The sequence below is a fragment of the Odontesthes bonariensis genome, chromosome 10 (genome assembly GCF_027942865.1).
Source record: "Odontesthes bonariensis isolate fOdoBon6 chromosome 10, fOdoBon6.hap1, whole genome shotgun sequence".
NCBI lineage: Eukaryota > Metazoa > Chordata > Actinopteri > Atheriniformes > Atherinopsidae > Odontesthes > Odontesthes bonariensis.
The window spans coordinates 27,815,321-27,835,216 of record NC_134515.1 but is presented as its reverse complement, the minus strand read 5'-3'; the positions used below and the strand labels follow the sequence as shown (position 1 = coordinate 27,835,216).

The window sequence follows — 19,896 nt, the reverse complement described above, 5'->3', positions numbered from 1 at the left end:
CCGTACGGACTCGAGACAGGAAGCAGAGCAAAAACACAACTAAACGAGGGGGCACTCAAGTCAGCATACTTCCATTATAGTGGTGGTTTTCTGTGAGGAAATGAATTATTTTCCTTTTTTTGCCAGAAAAACATTTTTTTTCACCCCTCATATCATGAGAGCTGTTTTGCCGTGAAACTGCCTGTCTATACACCCAGTCTTATCCAAAAAAGGGAGCTTTGACAGCAATTTTAAAGGTTTAAGTTGGTGGCTGTGTGTTAAACTTCCCCTTTATCATATGGACTATTTCATGTAGGTGATGCTTCGGCTCATTTACGTTTTAGCTTAAAGTAGCCTGGGCTAAAATCTGTTTTTAATTGTAATACGATGAAGGTAGGTTACATGGGATGTGCCGGCATACAAATATCAATGTGCATCAGTTCATTTGGAGGTGTAAAAACTTGGTGATTAGTCGATAAAAGAAGTTAGAAGAAGTGAATCTTAAGTGAAAATGTCTTTGTCGCAACATCATTAATGTGCTGATTTGTTCCTTTTTTTTTTTTTACCCTTTTCATGTCATTGGAAATTAAAATTTGTCATGTCTTGGACTGCTCGACAAGACATAAGGTTTAAAGAAATGATCAAAATAAAACTGTATCAACATTGTGAATCCCTAGATAACTTGCTATCGTAAGAAAAAAACGATGAATCAATTTATTAGATCTTCTCCACAACCGACAGCATCTGCATCTCTTGAGACTATTTGTACACAATGTTATCAGCTCAAATCACGGTAACTCACTGCCAAAGCTGTAATTTTCATGTAAATTGATGTAGAACTTATCAGGAGTTCTCTTACGTTTATGTTTTCATCTTGCCATTGAGAGAGTGCCCCCGGAGAAATCCTTTCTCTCCTCGTAGAAGCCAGCCTGGATGTTCCTCCCCCACCCATTAAACTGTCTGCTGATTTTAATGACGGTGAGAGAAGTTGATGTGATTGGCCATTACTGAAGCCTGCACCCATTGCACCTGCTGAAAATATTCCTCTGGAACATGTTAATATGTTTCTTATGAAGGTATTATTTCTGCCTAATCCTCTTTCTTTGTGCCAGTGTTGCACAGAGGCCTCTGGTAATCGAAATCATTAAGAAAATATAAATATTAAAAAAAAAAAGGCCAGTAACCGCCAGGTTTCTATGTAATGTAACATTTTATCCTGCAGATGTTAAAAATGAAGTAAATCCTAGTATTCAAGACTATCTTACGACTTATCTTCTCTCTCAGATCCAGTATACGTGACATTTATCAGTCACTGAGTGAAATACACTTTAAACTAAATACATCTTGTGTGAATGAACTGAGGATAATTGTTGGCTTTTACACAAAACTGTACAAACCAAAGTGCAGCAGCTTTGATAACTGTGAATGCTTTTCGTTTGATCAGAATCCCCCTGAAGACATCTCCCCTCGCAGAATCCTGAGTGCCCGAGGCAGTGGTCCATGATGCACGGCTCTATATCCTAGAGCTGGAGCAAGTAAAGGTCAGCCGTGGATGTTTGCGAAAACTGGGGGAGCTGCTTGTCTCTGAACAGTTATCGTATCATACAGTAGCAGATGTGTACCATCTAGCCTTGTGGCCTGACACTGACATTCACGATGGATGGGGAGCAAGACTATCTATCTGAGATAAAAGCAAGGTTGCGTATTGGTGTCTTGTGAACATGCACCAAACTCATCACAGGCCTCACGTAACCTTTCATTTTTTGCGAGTCCATCAGGATTGCGTGCACCGACCTGTTTTAGAGAAATGCATCACCAATGAGTTTTGTAGAGTCAGCAAACCCTCTGATGAATTAAAAATGCATGCCTGGATAGAGAGAAAATATTGGTATATATCATAATTATAACCTTAGAGCGGAAACTCATGGTTTAAAAAGATGGCGGTTATCTCTGGGAATCGCCTTTGGATTTGAATAGCTAATTTGAAGTGGGATCTGCCTTTGAAACTTCTTGCCACTACATCTCACACAATTTAGGCCTGTTTTCTGTATAATCTGTCTGAGGTGCCAAGATTCAGCCTGTGCTTTGTGACAAACATAAGCCCCAAAGGCTGCTCACAATGCATTAAGAATGTTTTCTTTTTGACAACACATCAAAATGTGACCTTTAAATGATTCTTGTTATCAGGGACGCTGAACAAGGAAATCGATGGGATGCACCTGGAGAGGAGGGATTAATGCAGGGCAAATTGATCATTCCATTTCATTTTCATCTTGATTTGATGTGCCAGTCATATACACCTAATGTGTCCACAAACTGCTTTTAACACTTCAGGAGAAGTAGGAGAATCATTTTTTTGAGCTGGAAAACACCACAAGCTCAACAAGCTTCTCAGTCACCAAAAAAAAAGAAGAAGAAAAATGAAAGGAGGGGGGGGGCTTTTACTGACAGTTAATCTTAATGATAAAGAGAGCATTTTTTCCCCTTTCCTTTTCATTGCTTGTCTGTGCTTTTTATAGTGTGCCTCAGTTCTGTTGGCTCTGCTCACTGCAGGGAATACACAGTGGCAGAGCTCATTGTCTATTTCACACAGTTTGTTGGTCCATCAAACTGCAAAAACAAATGCATTAATCATCGGAACACAATGATAGATCATTAATTATTGTACCTCACTGTTGATGTCACACGTTGTTGAATCCCTTCACAGATAATCACAGCTCTTTGACGGAACTTCATTAAACAAACCGTTCGATTACAAAGCCATGTGTGCCACGCGCCCACATCCAGACTCGGCTTTTGACAACGAGATGAAAGAGATAAAAGACAATGTTTTTTCTTTTAAAGAATCTTTCTGCAAACATTAAAAGGAATAGCTGCCAAAGAAGAATTGCACCATTTTCCCGCTTCCCGCACGCAGGCAGAGATTGGGAGCGTATTACAGCCGAAATGGCAGAGCTCAACAGATAACTGCGATAACAAAGATAGCAAATCTGGGAAATGAAAAATGGCACTTCTCCTCTACAAGGAGATACATCAGTGTTTATTAAATCAATGCCAGACAGAGGAATCTGAAGGTAAAATAATGAACCACTTATAAATGATCTTTGCTTCGCTGGGCCTTACCTGATCAGGGTGTTCAGGGACCACCAATGCGATGCATATTAGAGGAGGTCTATTAATCCTACTGCTTCTTCATAGCTGACTATAAAATGGGTGAGTCCTCTGTGACTTACTAGGCACATCCTTTATAATTTTTCAATGTAAGAAAAAAAAAATCAGCCCCACAATTTTCATTGATTGGGTGTGAAAGTTTGGCTTGTCGGTGTGCTTCTCTTGCAAGCGTGTGGATATTTCATTATGGTGCTCTGGGACACACATTACGCAGCTTGGCTACCTTTCACACAGCATCCATGGCAACTGGAGAGGCTGCTCTCCCTGCAGAAATGTGCTTTTAATTGAGTGACATCTAATCAGGCAGTGAAATACAGCCGTGGAGTTAACAAAACAGGTCAACGAGGGACAAGGACTACCAGCTGCAATCCCCATCAATGCACAGTGCTTAGTTGTGTTGTTGACCAGCCCATATTAGTCTGGTTTTAATGAACAAAATTACAGGGTTGGATGTATTCTTCACAAGATCCTTGCGTGAATGTGCGATTGGATACGATGAGCCCTTCTTAAGACTACACCAGCTTGGGGAAAAGGCATGTCTTTGATGTGCTGAAATTACTGGAGCTGAGAGGTCTCACAAGCTACGCCTTAACACATATTAAACAGGCTCTAAAGGATGAAATTTTCACCGTCATCTGTTTTTTTTTTTTGGTTTCTTTGGTGTGTTATATGCAGTGCCAGGCGTGATTGTCTTCTATTTCCTTACTCAAACATCACTTGCGCCTTCAACTAAATAGCATTTCCTCTTTATTATCACAAGTTGAATCAGTTCATGACGGGACACCATCAACTCCCCTCGACCTCAAATCATCGGCGGTGACAGACGTCTGTGGTAACACACACAGATAGAGGGTGTAAAGCCGTCGTTGCGGTGAATCGTCTCCCTGCGCTTTGGGGAATCATTGGAATTCATGATCTTTTCTCAGTATGCTAACAATAATCTTCTGTTAACTCTGTCTCGCACATCACTGGGCATGGCAAACAGTTGTCTTCACCGAGTCTCAGGCAGCTTCCCCTCACCATGCAAATTTCAGGGCCGTATCTCTCTTTGTATTACAACTATGTCCTCAACCTTTTCCAGATGCTACCTTTCATGCAGCTGTATGACAAAACCAGCGCTCAACCAGCGGCTCCATGCACCCCGTCTCCTTCACGGAAGATTTTACTTTGATAAACCTTTGAGTTGTAAACAACTGGCAAATGGGATTTTTCCGTTTGTAGATTGCAGTAAGACGCATTCTAACGGTCTCTAAATGTCTCTGCTAAACAAATGCACCACTCCAAAAGCAACTATGCCCTCACTACAAAAGGGTGCAAGATGCTTTTGTTAAGCAGGGTATAATAAATGTTTCTGTGGTAAAAAAAAAAAAAAAATGTGCAAGATAAATAAAATGCAACCCGAGTAAAAATTTGCCTGTGTTTGTATATTCCACTATGTGCAGGACTGCAAAGAGAACACTTAATTGGAAGCACCATAAATGGATGTTACAAAAGGTGGCGCTTCAGACTTGAGATCATGCTTTATTTGCAACCGAAAGGGACTGGACTGGATCAAAGCAGCACCACTTGTATTTCAAGATGGGTTTTCCTCTTGTCACAAATGATGCGGATTTCTTCCATCTTCCATTCTATTCGACCGACTGACTATTAAAAGGGAGGAGTTGTTTGCATATGCTCACCTTATCGATGGAATTTGTTTTCTGTATTTTCTTCTCTCTTTTTTTTTAATGCAGCATACATTTGAGTCTGTGTGCATGCTCAGGCTAATTTACCTTTGGGCACTGTAAAGTTGAAGCTTGAAAGCTGAAGCAAACAGAAAAGATTGGAACAACAGATGGTTTTGATATAGTCAATTTGCATAGCACCACTAAAAAAGGTGCTGAATGTGTTATGAGTACCACTGAAGACAGATAAAGATATAGCCATACGCTCAAGTCCATATATTAATTGCTGATGTTTTTAAGGGGGTGTTCTTTTATTTTTCCCCATTTCAAACATTCACAACAATGAGGCATTAATACATGCGAAAAAACCCCATGGCTGTAAATATATATGTCTACTGTGCAATTATACTGTCTTAACGTTTCTTCATTAACATTAGGACAGTAATCTGGCGACTATTTTGTGATTGCAATCACATTTTAAAAAGCCTGTAAAGCAGTGAGTCTTATCACTCTCACCGTATTATTACAGGCCCATTTCATCTGCCTCACCTCCAGCGTGAAAAGCAATGATGGTGTCAAGTGGGAGACGACAACCAATTAAAAGGAAATCAGTCAAACAACTTGGGGTCAGATCTCAAGATGCTCCCAATCACTCATAATTTCCTGTTGTTATGCTGCCGTTCGACTGCTTCTGATTGGAGGCTGATAAGTCAGTGTGCACAGTGGTCAGCACACTACGGCTGCAACAGTATCTCATCAAAAACAAACCCCAGTGAAGATTGCTACACCTCTAAAACACTCTATTTATCTGTCTTTACTTCGATTAAGTCCAGTGGCCGACTGAGTACGGCCATGTTAACTTAAACAAACAACGGCAGAGGTCTTACGGCACCTTTAATAACACGGCAGGACTCTTGCTTGTTTTTAGGGATGCAAAGGCTGGGAGATGATAGCCTGCGTGGGGTCTGGCAGAACAAGGCAGCAGTCCTGATAGCATTTCTGTGCACGTCCTCCGCTGTTAGTCATTACTGTGTGCAGACGAGGGGTGATGTTTACTCTGCTGAGACAAGCAAGTCTACTGCTCTGGGTTGCAACCTTGTGACTCCCTTATCCCTCCTGCTGCCAGCTCGCCTAACGTCTCGCCCTGGCCCTGCCACACCATCAGCCCACTGGCCTACTGCTACAACCGAAATGCCTACTGACTATCACAACTGGGTTTTTTGGAATAAATTTTCTTCAAAGAGGCAATGATTTTTTTTTTGTGCATACGGTCTCTCTGGTGGGAGTTTGGGTGATATTTCAGGAAATAATAGCATAATGCACACAAGGGATGTGATACTGCAATGCACTGCTGTGCCACATTTCCTCCTTTTGTCTTTAGTTTCCTTGTGTTGTCACTTTCAAACATTGCCTCCACCCACACACGTACAAAAATAAAAAAGAGAGGAAGGAAGAGAGAAATGGTGACAAGGAGACTTACTGCAGTACAAGACTGTGTGAAATAGGGAGTTGTAATCCTTGGTAATAGATTCAAAAGAAATCAATGGAAATGGGGTTAGATGTTTTATCATACGGGGATGATGAAAATAAACGACAGAATTCGCGAGAGAAATGAAAGATGTCAGCGAGCACAAGTGACAGTTTATTTGTGGAGCACTAATGGCTGAAGGACAATGAAAGCGCGGGGAGGAGATAAGCGTGAAATAAAAAGGACACAAATAAATTAGGAGAGTGAAACAGTTATAATTTTACAAATTGAAACAATTATAACAGTTAACCAAAAGATAAGGACATAAGCGTGTTGGAACAAACAAGTCAGTGAGAGATAATGGCAATGAGTGTGAGTCATTATGGCAAAAAGGTTCAAATCAATCATAATGCACCAAATAAAAAGTGAAATGATTACCAAGCTTATGCAGGAGGTCAGGGGTCAGAGGTCAAGTTCAATATAAACACGGAAACCATTATGGCGTCTGCATGGATGTCTCTGGAAGAAATAAACAGGGAGTTGAAGTAAGTACACTTCACTGTAAGTGCTGTTTAAGTCCTACATCTACTTGACAATATGTAGCACTCAAATATTAATGTGACACAATGCTGTAGTAAGCACTGATTCACAGCAGCGTACGGGCCCAAGATGCTCAGTTTCCGTAAGTGGTGCTGGGCTATTTCAGAGTTTAGTGAATCGCAGACACACATATTCCAGCCCTCTAAAGAATCCGAGGTCATCTTTTTTATCATCCCATAACTGTGCCCGAACCATAAATTTGTGTTTTGCACATTTCCAAACCTCTCAGCAAAATTAGGTGGACTAAGCCGGACACCAATGCAATGCGAAACACATCACTCATGCTTTTTGTCTCATGATTTCATCCCCATCTCTTCTCTTACAGTTACAAACATGGCTGGCTTTAAAACGTCGCACACAGCATAGACACGAGTCAGAAAAAAAAAATGGGATCCTGTAGTTGTGGCAGAAAACAGTCTGAAAAGCCCAAGCACACTGAAGACAACAAAGGCATTACTCTTTGCCAAATGAAGAAAAACTACTCAACAGGCTGTGCATTCGAAGCAGAGACTATTCATCTATTAAAGTCTGCACATTTTGTTATGCATAAAATGCTTCACATTTATTTGATATTGTTTGTATGAAGTGGAAGGGAAATGCAGCAAATAAAAGAACATTTTCTCAAATATTATTCAAATATGCACCTCTGGGATTTTTCAACATATCGTGCTTGAAACAAACTCTTGAGTTTCTGAAAGTATTACTGCAAGTTTGTGCTCCCGCCATGGTTTCGCGTGACCCCTGTCTCAACAGTGAGTGGGGTCAGTGACACCTCATCACTCCATGCAACCTGCTGGATTCCATGGTGGAAAACAAAAACAAGTTTTTTTTAGACTGAGTACATTGTGCAGGAACAGCAGTAACTGAAAAGGATTCATTCAAACCACGTAGAGCACATCAGCTTAAACGTGCACCTTTTAATTGAAACCCAGCAAAACGTCGTTCTCAACTAAAACAGAAAAAGAAATCATCAAGAAGCACTTATTTCACATGTATTAGAAGAGAAAAGGTGCAGTATAAATGGGTTATTCATTCATTTTCTAGAGAAACATGTTAGGCTACAAGGTCCTCTGCACAGCCTGAACATGAAATCCAAACAACACGAGACGTAAGACAGGAGCACATTAGTACACATTAGGCCCTGGGGCAACATATCAGCACTGAAACAAAAAAAAAAAAAAACAATACTAACTTTTAAAGGTGTCGAGCATTTCCAGATCAGGCATGAACTCTCAAACAAATACATTTTGAAATCCCTCTGTAGTGCAATGAGAAGCAATGAAACATATAAAAAATAAATAAATGTGAAAAAAAAAGAAGAAAGAAAAAGCTCAAGGGTTGGGGGAGACACTTCAGAGGCTCCTGCATCTGTGTGTGATTAGTTCCACTACCTAAGACAAAGCATGCGAGAGCGAGTGTAGCCTCATCATAATCTGTGTGTCATGAAGGCAGAGGGACGCTCAAGCGGAAAACAACAATAAGTGCTGCACAGGATAGCCTACCACCGTGACAGTCCCTAAACCGTAGTCCTGCAAGTGTTCTCCACCCATCATTAATTGGCTGATCATTGTGGAAACGGAAACAGCCAGAGTTTTAGCGGACGGGAGATCTCACAGGTATTAGCGGCTAATTGCCGTCAAGCAAACAAGCTGCACTTTCTGGAGAAAACAATCTACATTAATTCTTCCTATTCTGCTCCACAGAACGCATGCTGGAATATCTTGGGAGTGCAAGATAAATGCTTATACCATAATTACTACTAATTGTGCAAATAATTGCAAATTTTCTTGTGCCACCTAGACCCACAATAAAACAAAAGCAATCTATGTGGCTCTTGGCTGTGAAATTGAAACAGTCCAATTCCTCTAGTTTGCCTTCCAGTCATTTAGTATCTCGCACTTGTATCTGCTCTGTGGTAAAAAAGCCAGACTTTGCAGTGAGGGCAAGGGAGATGGAGGGGAGCTGATGACAGGGATTCGTGGATGCTCTGAATGCAGACATGCTGTTCCAGCGTCTCGCCTTTCCCAACAAAACATGTGAAAAGCTTCAAAGCCCACAGCTTTACGCTTTGGAACACATCTTCTGATTATATCCGAGGCTCCTCTCTTCAGAGCATGGAAAAAGGAAACAAACAAAACATCACCTGAAAATCGAGATAGCCCTTTTTTTTGCAGAAGGTTCCTGCACCTAATCCTTTTCATTTCAGGTCAGTAAAATATTAGTGCTTTCTTACTGCTCTGATGGTCAAAGCACATTTCAAAGACTCTGTGTGCCTCTCCAGCTGAGGGAAGAGAGAAAAAGAGACAGGGCAGCAGGGAGCTCCGGCAATCCCCCGTCTATTACAGACGAACCAATCATCAAAGACAAATTACAGTGCACTTCACTGGGATATGTAAATTCCAAATTAGATGCAAGTCATCAAAAGATCAGCATTGCTATAGTTTGCATCTACAAATTAAAAATGTCTGCTCTCAGATCAGGTTTTAACACTATAGGATGAGAAGAAAAACACGAGCCAGGCCCATAAAATGCACGTACATTAAAGCCCAGCTCAGTGACAAAAAGATTTACTGGATGACAAGGATGACTTGTCCCAACATAATTTCCTTTTACTTCTGTGTTCGCGTTTCCTTTTTCTTTTCTTTCTTTTTCAAAATTCCAGCGGTGGAGGCAGAGCGGAGCGCGAGCAGCAGCACAACAGTTTGAAAAGACTTTCTTCTTATATGAAAGGAAGGAGGTGATAAAAAAAAAGAATAAAAAAAAAAGACAAAAGGCAACAAGGGAAGCTGCAAAAAGCAATTCCCTTGTTGGCTTTCGCCTGGACACTGCAACCAAAAGCAGCACCATGTGGCATCGATTTGATATCTGCACTGCTGGCAGATAAAAGCTGTAACATTTTTAAAACTGTAGCTGTCAAGCGTGGCCGCATGACATCATCACTGACCCAGAATTCATATGTCTCTAGTCTCTCCAAACCCAAAAAATATGTGGTAAACATTTGGAAAAAAAATCTCAGATTCATCTGCAAATAAAGTACCATCATATTTCAGTAGGCAAGGGTAACTGGAGAGCTTGATTGAGAACTATATGTCTTCTTTGTCATGGCTCCTTTAAAACCATAATAACACATGAAAAACCAGATAATCAGTTGACATCTAATTTATATCAATGAAATAAAACTGCGCAGCAACAAGAAACATAGCACAAGTGAAGGAATTCCTCTCCAACTGCTCAGTAGTTGAGCAGCAATGTAAAGCAGGATTTTGTTTACTCTTTGTGATCTGCTTGTCATGTTCAATGATATTTGTGATAACACTGTTTCGGTGCCGTAGCTGCACATGTTAATCCAGGTGAGGATTACCATGTGATCACATCTAAATCTAGTCTCTCTGTAAACAGCATTTCTTTCATTTCTTTCCTTCTCTAAAACATTGACTGCACATCAACACAATTTGAGTTCTCAATGCAATGCGTTTGGTGCGTTGCGGTGCATGGATTCGTATCAGAATTTCTTGAGGACAGCTTTGACTTGAGCGACTTTTATAAACATTCAACACTGTTAAGAAATGCAAAAACGCCAGCTCTGAAATCAAGGCGTGTCTCTTTCGGCTACTGCTTTGCAGGTTTATCATTTCTGTCATCGAAAAAAACAACTAACTCTCGTTTCTTTAAAAAGAAAATGTCAACTGTTTCTTCATATCTTTGAAACAATCTGGCACTGAGTTATGTTTTTGTTTTTTTTTTGTCTTTAAAAGAATATACATTTTGCCGAGTGGCAGAAGCATTATTGTTTGCTGATACCAAGCCTTTTAAAGATACAAAATCTACCTCTGGATCAATGAACAGTAACTACGGTTGAAAGCCAATAACTAAGAAAGCTGTTTTTGGGGCCTCACAGAATGTATTTAGCATTCGTTTAGAATGAGTAGGTGTGTCCAAACTTTTGACTGGTGCTGTACATACATATATTACGCGCTTCAGTCGGTGCAGGACATTATCGATGTATGGTGATTTACAGCACGGTGTAGTCAATAGTCGGCATTAATTGCATCCTAAGCACATCAATTGTCGACATGTAATAAAATGTAAAGGTGTAATAAAAGCTAACATATATAAGCTTACTACATGTACAAATAGCAGCACCATTTTGCCCATACATATTAGGCCACCATGAATCTATGCTTATTTTCTTTTAAAAGCTAATAGATTGTGTGGACACAGTGAGTAAAATACAACAAATATTTATCGAGTGTTTAATCTGATTCAACATTTTAATCGATGACCCACGGACATTCTATTTTTCTACCTAAATCGTGGGGAAAAAATTGTTATAGATAAGTTGAAGAGCAATACAATGTGGATCTTTACAATACAAAATGGTAAATCAAAGTGCAATGATTTGTTAAGCTACTGCGTTTGATCACTGGATACCACTGCCTGCCATCATTGCTCTGCTGAGGTTTCCGCTGTTGATTCGAGGAGGAAGACTGCCAAAATGCAGTTAGTTTAAACAATGGAAACACAGACAGACAATTACCCAGTCCTGAGGGAGTCACAGACTAAAGAGCTGGTCAATATTTCAGTGCAACATATGCATCAAAATGGCTGGGTCAGCTCCAGCATCTTGCAGCCCATTCTCCTCTCCCACTTTAAGTGCCTCCTCTCACAATCCATGTCCAAGGGGAGGACAATTGCCACATCACTGTGGTGTGAATACGTTGATGAATTCACCATTTACGTCTGACACTTGATATGTAAAAGCACGGCTTATGTTCAGAAGCAATGAGTGGTGCTTTGACAATGTCAATATTTCCCCCCAACATGCAGAGTAGGCATATAGACTAATGACAGACCAAGTATATCAGCAAATGAGTGCACAACAGGGGCAGAAGACTGGGTGTGTGGGGGGATTAATAGCTGTAGCAACAAATGACCTGACAGGACAACTGCAAAAACGCAGACAGACAAAGAGGCTTAAAAATAAAGACACACACACACACACACACACACAAGTCCCTCTATTTACACACATACGCCTTCACACACAAAACCACAGGGTGTTTCTTTTCTTCTTTTTTTTTCAATACAACAGCCAACGTAAGGATACAGTATACCCATGGACTGTTGCCAGCATGTCACTGTTGGTAACATATGAAAGAGAATAATATTTGCAAGTCGCAACGTTGCTCCTCCATCAACAGTATCTCGTTGCCACTCCTCTGTGACTTTCACTTATGACAGCCAACTTTATCTGAGGCAGTTGTGGCCAGGTAAACAGTTTTTATTTCTTTAGCTCTCCAATAGAACTTGCACCTTATTTGATACCCCCCCCGACACACTCCCTCCTCCCTTCTCAAATTCTCACTCCACCTTCCCAGCATAAGTCTTATCATGAAAGCACAACAAGGATATAGTGTCAAGAATTTTACTTTTTTTACGTAGCCCTGATTGAAAGAGGCCACCTTTTATTCTCTCAAGTACCCCCTTCCCGTTTTCCCTCTGCCATGGTACACAAGAGTGCCATTATGGTGGCTGTGGATCTCATCCATTCATCATTCTTCTCACCTTTGAAGCAAAACACACATATATCAACCACAGTCGCCCTCCCACTTCCCTAAATCACGCTTTGTTCTGCTGTGTGGAAAGAAAACTGCCACAGCTCTGGATATCAGCATTCACTGAAGCCAAGCGAAAGGGATGGACGGCTTCGGTGTTTTGCAAAATTGATATTTAGAAATTGGAAGCAAAGCAAGTTTGCATTTGGGGAAAAGGTTAGTTTTGCGTACTCGGTATTTGTTTTTGGAAAAAAAATTAAGGGTTTTCGTGTGGAAAGCAATTCCAATTCAGTCTAGGAGTTTAATGACTGTTTTTAGTGTAGATATTATCAAGAGTGAGTCTATATAAGCAGCTTGTAGCTGGTTGAAGCTATTGTATCCTCATGGCTTTTTCAAAGCCAAAACATAACAAGCAACATCTAAAATTTATTCACCGAGGCATATTCCGCATATTGACACTTTGATATGAAAAGTGTATCACTGCTAGTGAAGGAAAGTTGATAGGTTTTGAACAGACTAGCTGTTTAGTAAGCGAGGCATGTAGCTTGGTTATTCTCTATTAGAAGGGGGTTGAGTAGTGATATAATATAGAATGCAATACAATCTGTCTGTAGCAGCAATCATATCACACGGCCATTTGAGTACAGTGAATGCACATAACACAACTGCGTTTATATAGTGTTTTTCTAGTCTTGTTGACCACTCAAAGCACTTTACAGTACAAATCACACTAACCCCTTAACACACACATTCATACAGTACTTCCTAGTCTATACATGTAGCACTTATCTATATTGTGCACAGACTCACACACCAATGAGCATCAGGGCAGCTGGGGGTTCAGTATCTTGCCAATGGACACTTGGTGTACTGAGGAAGCCAGGGATCAAACCACAAACCCTCAACTTCTCTTCAACCCAAACCACAGCTATGAAAGTGTAACGGGAAAGTAAACATCGGATGCTTTATAGTTGAAATGGCTAAAACGGCTAAAAGTCAGACCATAGACTCTCTTTGCTTCTCTGCGCAGGGTGCACCTGTCACTGAAAGCAACCCATGAATATATAGCGGTCCTACTGACAGAAAACATAGATAAGTTGCTGCTGTAACCATAGCAATACCCGCGTCGGTGAAATGTGTAAAGTGTACAATTCCTGAAAAGGCAGTAATGTATACACTAGGTGGAAATGGGGCAAAAGCAACCTGATCTCACAGAACGCATTACACTTTGGTGTATAATGTGTTGAAATAATGCCTGGGGAACATATGAATTCTTTCAATGGACAACAAAATATGATTGTTGTTCTGGCAGAGAGGAGCAAAATCAAAACACAATGACAGTGACAAAGCTCCATCTCCTCCAAGCTGGCACTCCCCCATTTAAATTTTATTAAACTAATGTCGCTTTAGGTCACAACTACAACAACTTCTTATGATAGATTTAGGCATCAACTACTCGGTTGCTCTTAAGATAAATATATATGGTTTGGGCAACCTGGCAACACCTGCAAACCTACAATACACGTCCATTACTGCTGTTCTCTGAATGAATGACTTTCCAACCCTTCCAAAAGAGCAGTGGTGTTATCGCCACCGCCTATGGCAGGACTTGTCGTCCTGGTAACCACGCAGGTAAATCTTAACACACATGTGAAATGAGCTTGACATCTTAACACCGTGTAGTCAATGGGGGACAAGCTCCCTGTGGTTCTGGCACACCATTTTAACAGAATCCGTGCCTGCACCACGTAATGCGGTGTTAAAAAGTCACGCTCGCTTCATTGTGTATCTGTGAGACCAGCCGGGGTAAAAGTTATGCATTTCAAAAAGAGTTGATGCAATGTAGCGCAAGTTGCTGTTATTACATAAACCATCATTTGCATTCAATACAGGGACAACGTTTGCAATCTGGACATTTTTTTAGGGGTCTTGTGTTTACAACAAATTAACCACTTCATTTCCGAGTCCTAAAAAAAAAAAACACCTCTTATTTTGCCAACTTCTCTAAGAGAGCCTTATAAATCAAAACCACGAAGCAGCTCAGCAGAGGAAGAACATGTTCAATTCATTTGAAACTTCAAGGATATTCATTCATTAATACAAGGCTACTTTGGATTTACCTCAGCTGGACATCTTGTCCTAGCAGATGAAGCATGACTGGTTTGCATAGTGTACGTGTGAGAGAGTTAATTGTGGTGGGATTATTTGCCATTTATTCATTACACAAGCTATTTCTGTTGCATTATTCATCTTCCAACAGGATCCGGGGCATGTTTTAATCATATTGAATGCAGATTGACAGTGCTGTGTCACCACTACTTCCTAATGAAAAGCCCGAAGAAAGCTTGCCCATCTTTGTTCGGTGTTGCAAATGTTAGAGCTCGAACAGATTAAAAAACTGTCTATGTGCAAATATCACTGGAATTTTAATGAAAAGTTGTTTACATGTTTTTTTTTCTCCCATCTTTTATAAAGGGATTGCAAAGTGCCAACAAAATAGACCGCCTTGCCTCTGAAGCATGTTAGATTGCTGTATATGTACCTCTGATATATTCATGCAACACGGTAGAGGGGGCTCCGTCCTTTTAATCTCTAATCCTTTCCTCTCTAAGGACGAGGAGAGCGTGAGGATCAGAGAGCAGAGAGGAAGTATCCGCTCCCAGACACGGACCAAAGCCATGGCACCTTTCCTGTCCCGTACTGAAGCTGTCACTACTGGTGTCTTGGGCCACAAGGCAGGCAATTTTACCGTTGTGGTGTGAATCGATACCCAATCACATCACGTACGCAGGCAGCACATCAACTCGAAGAGGCCATCGCGCAATTTACAGCATATTGTTTTTGGCCCTGGGAGCAAACAGGCACTGGGAGCAATAGAAGCATCATGGCAGCACAAGACAAGGCCTTGTCATGGCCATAACAGCCTTATCTCTGGCCACAGAAGTTATCATATTAAACACCACAGGAAAGGAGGGCTAAGAAAGAAAGAGTGCATAATGCATTCGCAGTTTTGTTTCAGCAGTGACACCCAACATAGAAATAGAATAGAATAGAAAAATACTTTATTTATCCCCCAATGGGGGAAATTCAAATTCAACATGATGGCTTTAAAGCAGGTGGTCTCACTTTAACTAATAGTTAAAGTACATGTATGTAACAGATAGCTTTATACGGTGTAATAAAAGTTCTTCCAGTTTTCAGTTTCTGAGACAAGATGCTTCTACGAAAAAAAACGAAGAGGGAAAAAGAAAAAGTCAGACCAAAAACCCTTGCATCGAAACAAATGTTGACCGTGACAACACCAAACACTGGCACAACTATTCGAACGGTGCTCATATTGTGTTTATCAAGTGATGTCTGAATATAATAACTGGAATGCAGCGGTGAGAAGAAATCAGCGCCGGTGGTATTTGATGAATCACACTCTGGGGGGTGTGACAGACTCATCATTCAGAATAAAAAAACAGAATGTTTGTTTTGTGTGCAACTTGCATCTTGTCGAGCCAACAAGTGGTTTCTATGCACACCTGCAATCATTACCTCCACACAGCGGGGTTAGCACAATGGAACCCACAGCCATGCTGTGAGCACAGCATGCCGCACGGATTAGAGTAGAGAGCCATGTGGTATTCTCCAGTGAAACACAAACTGAACGGGCACGGTGGGCTAAACTACATGCTATAAAAATGTCACTTTTTTTCCTGCACGTACACACTGAATGGTAGCCCTCGTTCAGCTTTTGACCTTAAACAGCAAATTACACCGAAGAAGTCAATGATTAAAGTTGAAGCGCTGAAAAGCTTTTGAAAGTGCTTATATGTCTTTGAATATAGTAGACTAGTATTTTCCATTTAAAACAGTAGAAATCAATCTGCCAAATAATGTTTGAAATAATACACTGAAGGCATGGAAAAGACTGCACAAGCATGGGCGGATCACATGGCTGAAGTGATCCGCGGTTCTTGTTGTATTAAATCACTAATCTGATCAGGAAAGCACAAGAGGTAACGGTCCTATTATAGGTGAAAATGTACGACATATCAGTGCTGTTTGATTGATGCAGCTATTCCCTGTTAAGATTAAGCCTCTATGTCACTTTCAACAACTGCGGACGACACAGAACAGTGTATCTGAGATGGTTGTTATGACTACGTAATTCTTTTTAAATGATGCTTTCATACAGAGCAAAACTGACTGAGGCGAGTCAAGGGCAGACAGACGAAAGCATTCTCTCTCACAGCTCAGGCAAATATCAGCTTTCTATGTGTTCTCTGACTCCTTTGAAAGGCAGTCGTGATGAGGGTACGTTAGTGTTTTAGTTTTTCCATCTCCGAGTTTAGTTTCTGAGAGAAAATTAGCAAAACATTACAGACGAGGAAGGTTTTGTGATCTAAGCTGCGACTAATCAATAAAGGTATTTGGAAGAAAAAATCTAGGAAGAAATTGGTTAAAAGAGCACATCACAAAGGCCAAAGAGACATCTTGAAATTGCTTGCCGTTCCTTGTAAAAGCCAGATATTACGTTTTTATCATCAATTTAGGCAAAGAAAGAAAGCAAATCTGTCTTAACTGTGAAAAGCTGGGACCCGAGAAAGCTTGATTTTTACTTAGAAAGTTCCTAAAACCAAAAAACACTGATGTAACCACCCTAAACCTGGCTGATTAATCTCCGGCCAATTGCTCAATCGATCGGACTATTTATATTTAAGCTAAAACTTGGACTGGTAGTTTGTCTACTTTTGTTGGGTATTCAGTTGATTTTCAGTTCCCCCTTGCATTGCAACGGCTGTCATTTTGTGGCCAGAGGGAGACGCAGATCGCATCATGGTTCTGTCAGTCGTCACAAAGGTACGCCAACGACACTCTTTCTTTCCTCCAAAGACTCCAACACAGGCAGCCCACACAAGTAACACAGAAGGAGTCAGTAATGCCGCATAAAAGACACGAGTGAACCGGCAAACGCCGATACTCTTGCATTCAAGAACACCCCTTAATTCGCTACACTTCCTTACAACGGGTGTCTTAAAAAGCACTAATTTTTTAAATACAGTTAATGGAAGCTTGTGTTTTCCGTGGCTCTGGCATTAAGAGAAAATCACAACCATAAACTCTGTACAACAAATTGTCTCTTTAGTGAAACAACGCTTTATCACAAAATAAAAACAGCAGCAGATTCCAGATGCCTTTGAAAACGACTGAGCAACCCTGTTGTGCTGCACTATTTGTTTCTTTATGCAATTCTTTGCTATTTGAAAGCACAGAATAATAATCACGCAATCACACAAAAATCCATTGGGGCCTAAAGTAATAATAAAAGGGAAAAAAATAATTGATGAAAATAATTTTATTTCTTACTTCTGTGTTCTAACTATAATTCTGTTATTAATATTTATATCAATTATATTGTTGTGGTTTATTTCAAGTCTCAAAGGTATGGCTCCAATGTATTATCTGAACAAATTACACTGAAACAAGAACAAAGGGTTTATTTCCCCTCTTTGGGTACACCGTTATCCCAACACCAAATTCCACCAGCTTCCCAAGATTACCGAAGGTCTTGAAGGAACGGATCAGAGGCTGAGCACTGACATTTCCATTTACAGATAGCAACAGCTAATACCTTTGCACTGATTAGAAGCTCTCATTTCTTTATTTAAACAGTAACCAATATACAGTGTACACTAGTGCACAGTCTGCATGATGGGCAAGGGCAAGCCACCAGTGAACGCATCAATTTGTGGATATAAACAAATAGCTCAAGCTTCACCTTCATTAGCATATGACAGACGTCCCTCCTTTACCGCCACTGATGTTCTCCACGCAGAGATCACAGTATTCATGTAGACATATAAATGTGAATTTTCATCATATCCTCATGCAGGGCAGATTAATCAGCAGTGCATCCCCTGCCAACCCCACCTCATCCATATTCCTGCAGGCTTATTGCAAGGGGAGCGGCTGGTGATAAAGCAGGATCGATATGCAGAGCTGGTAAAAACACAGCGAGTACAACAGCACGGCACAAAGGCAAAGACTAGTGAGGACAGGAGTGTGAGAGAAGGTGCGGAGTTTTTGAAAAAAAAAAGACACATCTATAGCATTTTAATAAGAGGGGGGGGGAAGCAGGGCTTCTCGTCCTCTGTTATAGTTATAGTCAGCATGAAATATTCATGTGGAAGTCTGTAGGCTAGAGTATGGTATGGATTAGAATATATTCATATGCTGGCGTGTTTGCTCAACTTCTTTTTCAGCCGTTTTAGAGGTACAACATGTCATTTTCAAAGATTCTATACAGGTAAGTATGCAAAAACCTGACTCTTTCACACGGCAGAGGCCATATTGGAAAACACTGCTATGGCAAGTTAACTCTTCAGGTACTGTACGTTTATTCTTTATTTGAACACAGGGCAAAAACAGTTCATAGATGTAAAGATATGTTTGACTGTTGCAGTCTACGCTATAAACTAGGGACCGACAACCTTTAAACCTTTCTGACAAGTAAACGTGTGAAGGCATCAAAGATTTTCTCTTTTTGGCGTATCTCAAACCTGCCACAGAGAATTGAGTGACAACTTTATTTCTCATCTATTACATATATCAAGGAAATACTGTGAAAGCCAGCTCTTCAAAACTAAGAAATTCCCCGTGCTTTCGAAGCTTTGGAGGATTTCTTTAACAAAGTTTCACACGGGAGCGAGAGAAAAAAGTAATTTCTTTGACAGGCAGACATTATGTGATAGAGGAGACTTTTCACTGCATTAAAGAATGGGGCTCCAAACAACAAAGAGATAGTAGCTGTTTAAAAGGCCAATTTTCCAGTCCACATTGTCATTGTCACACTCTTAACTCCAAAGGCAGACATGCACTCTGGCATCAAAGGCCATTGATTTTCTAATCAAGAGCAAATGATGATTAAGGCATATCTGCCCCCTTATCTTTCCGTTTAAAATCCTCCTTTCTGGATTCAATTTGACTTTGGCTGTTTTGCTGCTGAGGGGAATCAGGACAGTCAAAGACAAAGACACCTTGTAGAGACAACGGGCGGTGTCATGAATGATTAAGGCAAGTGGAACAGAAAATGATCACCCATCCTCCCTCCCTAGGTCGTTGAAGGCTTGCATCATTATCTACTGACAAGGAAGCATGGAAACTTTTCACGTGGCAAATATTAAGATAAAAGTTAACTGGTACTGATGCCTAACAAGCAGTACCTATGTCACCATACACAGAGCTTTACAGAGATGTAAACATGGAAGAAACCTACTTCACTAATCACTTCTGCACAAACTCCCAACTTAATGCGCTCTTAAATTCCCAAACTGGGTAGCAATAAACAATGTTAAAAAGGTTGGGAATGAAACCTCCGTTTCTTATACCTTGATAACATTAAGAAGTAATACCACAAAGCAGAGCTGACTCACCCAGAGGGTGCAAATGCTCATTTCTTAGCAGACTTCAA

General features: G+C 40.6%; 1 protein-coding gene across 9 annotated transcripts in view; it reads right to left on the bottom strand.

The window, feature by feature from the left end:
- camta1a (calmodulin binding transcription activator 1a) overlaps positions 1–19,896 on the bottom strand; it is a 291,503-nt gene that overhangs the window by 235,657 nt on the left and 35,950 nt on the right. Inside the window, exon 1 of one of the 9 annotated variants that reach the window (XM_075475057.1) lies at positions 6,721–6,751. The exons of the other annotated variants lie outside the window; for them this stretch is intronic. The gene's annotated coding sequence lies outside the window, so the exon portion shown is untranslated. Of the gene's footprint in view, positions 1–6,720; positions 6,752–19,896 lie in introns of those variants that run through there. 9 annotated transcript variants of the gene reach the window in all.